We start from the raw sequence: 6,128 nt of genomic DNA, 5'->3' as shown, positions 1-6,128 counted from the left end.
ATGGGGAAGTGATTATACGACTGTTATCGAGTCGGCTGGTTTGGGGAAAGCGTGTGAGTGTCCCGCAACAATAGACCCGGCACCGCGCCTCTTGGAAAGAAAGCGCAGATTCATCAGTTCTTGATAGGAAACGAGTCTTTATAGTACAATAAGTTAAGCCCCTGTCCCACATTTAGGACATTCCCACGACTTTCTCTCAACAACTCCACAACCAAGGTCGGCGCTGGGTTGGGAGTGGCCCAGAGCCCAAATTATTCTAGCCCCAGTTCACTCCTCTGATAGTATCCAAGCAGAGCATGATTTTCCTGACTTTCATGTTTCAAATCCCATACCTGCTCGGGTGTAGACGTCTTTGAAAGATTGGTATGCATCCTCGCCTATACCAAATCCCAACCACAGATGACCTAACTCCCAACAATGGTCCAGAGAGGGGCAAGGGGCCAGGGTTGGCACATCTTTTTACAGTATTGCAAAAGCTCAACTAGTTTGTGGGTCGGACAAGCGCCGGTCATATATAATCTACCACAATTCATGATATTAAAACATGAAATATGGAACGACGTGGTGTTGATGAAGGTTAGACATCCAGGTAATAAGATACGCCAAAAAGCAGTTACTCAAGCAACTGGATATGATTTTGGAATTTTTTTTCAGATTTCCAAAATTATGTCCAGTTGCTTGAGTAACTGCTTTTTGGCGACGTGGTGTTTTGAGCATAGAAATTGGCTTTTCAGAAGACACTGGAGAAAAGTTCGGAAGGATATTGTGATTAACACGATGATACAGAGAATGTAAGACTGAAATAACTTCGTCTAAATGACATAGAGAATTACTACGAACGAAAAGGGACTGGGCGTTAACGTTAATCTGTAATAGGATCATAAGAAAACATATCATTGCATTCTGATCGTTATCGAGTCGTCTGATACGTGATCTCCTTCTTAGACAAACACAGTGCGTGTGCGGGAGGGAAGGCAGGTGGTAGGGCGGCGAGTAGAAACATTCTCGCGCCAATAATTACATACTTGTTTATTTGCTTGTTTAAACAGATAGAGAGATATAAACATGCGTGGGGTCTGTCTATGCGCGAGTTTTCTCTCCTCTCGACTTTCTATACTCCATCGTTTGTGTTTGACACAGCAGTCCGCGATGACGTAATTATCTAGAAACATGGTCGACCCAGAGACCCGAAAATGGGAAGTGGGGGAGGGGGTAGCTTGTCCTCGTTTGACCTTACTTTCAGGACTAAGAATGAAGTGATGTCATACTCTTCTGGTTCACAATGTCCCACTAATCCTACTACTCCACTGTATGCTACGCGTCACCAATAAGTTGGATCAAAACAAAGAAATCAAACGTTTCTTCTTTTTTTCTTCTGAAGGTGAAATTAGCGACGACTATCCGCCAGGATGTTTATTGCAGTCTGACGACAATGTATTTCGTGGTTTTTCACCCAAGGCAGTTATAGATTGGCAGGCTAATCTCCAAACAGATCCTACGGTAGCATAAGATAGTATCAAAAGCTGCCAGAGGAGTGAATCCGGCCTAGGAGTGTAACGCTCCGGTGCCTGTTTGACTCCCTTTGGTCGGCTATACTCCTTGGCCAGCTGCTCTAATACTATCTTATGGCACCGTAGGATCTGCTTGGAGACTAATAGATTGGCAAGCGCCTTGAGGATGAGTGGATAAAGATTGCAATGTCAGTATAACAACGGTAATCTCCTTTTTGATAGATACAAGAATGGATTGCCAGTTTTTCTATTCTGTGACAAATCCAGTGACGCTCCCCCACCTGTCCTAGCGGCTGGTGTGTTGACGAGTGGGATTGTTTCTGTAAGCTCGGTCTTTACGTCTAAACCTGTGGAAGCGTATAGCTGGATTTGAACATAAACCACATCAGCAACCGTCACTCGCGCCTTTTCATTGTCGTACCTGTTAACCGTCTTTGGGCGTAATACACCAGATTTGTATAAGCTGTGTAACAAATGACGGTAAGCTAGGATGGTTCGACGCCTTTAGCGTGCTCGAAGTGTCGCTTTTCGGATCTCCAGCTTTACCTCTCATCCAAGTGAACGGCCCTAACCGAAGATAGGTACCCATTCTCACCTGAGTCGGGCGAGGAAATGGGTGGAAACAAACATCGTAACACCTTAAGTCTCATTTCGCTTGCATACATGTACGTATCGATGTATACTTCTGGTATAGTATAACCCAGAGTCATTTATTCCGTGGGGGATGTCGTATAAAAATTGGCCCTTACACTAAGTTCACAAAGAAAAACATCTTGTACAGTTTTTTCTGAACTTAATGAAAGGACAGAAGAGCGTCGCAGCTTGAATCACAATGTTTATCGTTTGAAAATTTGAAACAAGAGGGTCACATTCCGCTGTTTCATTTCCGTTTTAACGTCTGCTTGAATGTCCTGGATAATGACGCTTGACCATCTGCGTGAGGTCATGTGGCACAATCGGCAGGGTGTTTTCGATTTATAACCCAGAAGTTCTGGGTTCGAATCCGTTGATGTGTCACCGATTTTATGCCGTTGGGAAAAGCACTTCACACGACTTTCCCCACATCACTTATTTGAAAATTAGTAACTAGCTTCGGTTAGGGCCGTCTCTCGGATAGGACGTTAAATGTAGGTCCCGTGTTTGAAGAGAGCCACACCTCTAGCACGTTTAAGAACCTTAAGAAGCCTATGGAAAAGAGTAGGGGTCACTTCACTGTGTGAGTGGATCAAATAAATCTGCCCAGATATGCAGCTTGTACTCCCGAGTACAAACCAGGTGTGTTACCCAATGAGGCGGTTTACCGGGTACGCAAAACAAACAAGCAAAGCCACACACGAGTGAAACATACACTGCCTGCCTTTGAACTTGGACTAGTAAGTGCTGCACTTGAGATAATCCGACTTTCGTGCGTGCGCTAAAAGATGCTTTGTTGCCACTGACAGGGTACTGGAAGGTTCATAATCTGTTGTGTATACAGGCGTACCTCAATGTACAGAAAGAAATGTGGTCGAGAGCGGCGATTGTCCAATAGGGTAAAGATTCCATTTTAGAACTTAAAACTTTTCCCCAATACCTTCTAGTCACGAGCAGAAAGTTCTTCTCATGGTTAAGCGGGTTTGACTACGATTAAAGTATTTAGTACGATATAGGATTGTTATGCGCAAGTAACTGTGATAGTACCCATTGTCATACGTTCAGCATCTTACTTTTCTTATAGAAATTATCTTTTTTATTTGAAAGGTCTGCTTTCAATTCGTCATGATACTTGGCATCAGCTGACTGTTCAATTCTAAGTTACAAGAGGTAAGTGTAGACGCCTTTTCACCCATAATTTATATACGCTCTATAGTCTTAGTTTTTTTTTTTTAATGTGGGTCGAGAGAAATGGCTTGGGGCATTCGGTTCAATCGGTCTAGCACCTTACCTTTGTGGACTGGTGTACCATGTGCACTACAAGATGGCCACGCTAGATTTGCAGACATGTTTCTAGCGTGTCTTTCGTATTTATTAGTGGCTTTCACAGGATCCCCTGACTGTAAAAGCATTCTATATGAGCTATCCTGAACGCTGCACTGGCACAAGAGGTCCATCAACTGCACAGCTGACAAGTAGGTACATGTATTAGCCTGGAGCCCAGCCTTTTTCGCGAACTAACATGGCTGGACTCCAGGCTAAAGTAGGTATGGGCAATACGACACTGTATAGTGCTAACACGATAAACGCATGAATCTTGATCTTTTCTATGCTGTACACACGGCGGACAGACATTTGATTTTTCTTTAATACCAGTTGTACTGGTCTCTAAATAATCAACACATTGACAGCAACCGGTAGAGCACTGCAAGATAACAATGGGTACAAGATTAATACAAACCTACCAACTGCTGTGCACTTTTAAATGCCATCTTCCTACTTTTTTTTGTTTAATTCATTTCGGTAACAATATCTTCTGTATACGTCGATGAAGGTTAGACATCCAGGTGATAAGGCATGCATATGCAAGATAACTGTTACTGAACTTGCCTGAGTAACTGTTACTTTGAATATCCTCTGAATTTCTCCCGTCTTTTGTTCACTTTATATCTGCATAAGTTTCGGCGACAACAGTAACATCATGACAGACACGGACGATACAATACGCGGTATTAGTGAACACACTGTTGTGTCACGAACAAGGCGTTACAGCATTAGGAGTAGGATCACGAGAGGAATGATATCTTGATGCCGATGTACAATGCGACGGAGCTACAAAGCAACCTCGTTAGGGAAAGATGCCAGTCCAAACGAAAAGAAGTAAAAAAATGGACCCGGACCACTAGGAACAAACTTGAACACACACTCTGTTACAGTGTATCATTAAACAAACAAACGTTAACAAACAAACAGGGCACAGTAACTCGTTTTCTCTGTGGTAAAGGGTGTGTGGTAAAGGGTGATAACTACAGGCTGGCCAAGGGATAATGGTAGGGAAACATGTACAATAAACTACGTGTACGTGGTTCACAGCACAAGAACTGCTTATTGTAGTCATCCGTTTAGTCGCCAGGGGGCATCAGTGAGAAGGTCTCTGTGCCACAAAGACTACCTTTAAATGACATCGTATCAGAAGTTTGTGTTATAAAGAAGTAACAAGATAATTACTAGAAGTCTAAAAACACAACATCACAACAGGTTTTCAAACGATTTAAGTTGATTATCTATGTACATACGCGTCTGGCATTCGAGAGCGACTGGGACCTATGTTGGCTAGTCTCCAAGCTTACGTGTCAGCTGGAAGAATTTGTCCAAATGGGAACAAAAAAGTTGTCAAAGGATTTCCGTCAGTCTTTTGCAGTCTATCCAGGTATCGCCGGCCGTTCAGTTCACTCCGAGGCCAATTAACCCCTAATATGCTTTTATTCCTAACTTGGCCAAAGTCTCCTATTGCTATTCGGCCAGGCGGGGTTCTAGTGGAGACTTGTTTCTGCAGTAATGATAGAGATTACAAGAGGTCGCTTTTGATCCATGCAACCGAAGCTAAGGTATGTGCATATATCAATCAACAGTCCTCGATCAGCAGCAATGACCAGGTATCTATATATGGCGGTAAAGCTACAAATCGCCAAAACAAACGAAGGACACCACACCTGTTTGTCCAAGGTTGTCCCCAGAAACCTGCCCCATACAGGGGAAGACTTTTATCATAAGTCGCCGCGAGTCGCCCCGCCAATACAGCCTCCTTATGATTATAGCCTTCAAATTCAAAAAGTTTGCATTTCAAATAGACCGATCCTATAGAAATGAAAATGAAATATTTGACCAATGTGCAGCAGCTCTCTGATTGGTCGAACCACTAATTGCCATGCTATCATTGGTTGAACTACTAATTGTAAAGGACAGGCTAATTTTAAGTGATAAACACATTAACAGCAAACAATGAAGACCAGTTTAACATATAACTAGTAGTATATTCTAAAAGCTAGCTCCAAACCTAGCTTTTAGGTATGACTTTTGTGACCACTACTAGGCACTAGATGACGAGAAATCCCATTTTTTTCCTGTGATGATTGGGCTCTGGAAAAGAAGAGAATGGTGTTAAAGTGTGTAGACGTGTAAAAATCTTGTGGTATTTGCATTCGTCTATTAAAGGATGTGTATCAAACAAAAAGTATGGGTACAAAAAACCTACGACACCAGCTGCGACATACTGCAGTACTGACCTGACAAGATGAATGTCGCTGTGATACCGCCTGTAATATCCTACTCATGTTCGAGAAACGGTATCAAACACAGAATCCCGTCCTGCTTAGCTTTATTGAGAAACTACGCCAAATACATGAACTTGACCATATCTTCCCTCTGTTCAACCTATTCTCCAGTTGTTAAGACAACAATGACACTTTTGCATTGTCGAAGCTTTAAAACTTGACTTTTGATGAAGTTTTTATGGAAACGTTTATAGGACGTTGTTACTCCATGTTTTACACTGTACATAGTGTTATAACAATCTGTCTCAAGACCTATGAGGTAAGTGTTGTCACGATTGACATCTTTTTATGTCTCGATATTGCTTGTAAAAACTACATCGTTACCATAGTTACGCACAGCTTATTGTGTATACATACAATTTACACAATA

The sequence above is a fragment of the Branchiostoma floridae genome, chromosome 7 (assembly GCF_000003815.2).
Source record: "Branchiostoma floridae strain S238N-H82 chromosome 7, Bfl_VNyyK, whole genome shotgun sequence".
Lineage (NCBI taxonomy): Eukaryota > Metazoa > Chordata > Leptocardii > Amphioxiformes > Branchiostomatidae > Branchiostoma > Branchiostoma floridae.
This window is presented reverse-complemented; position numbering follows the sequence as displayed.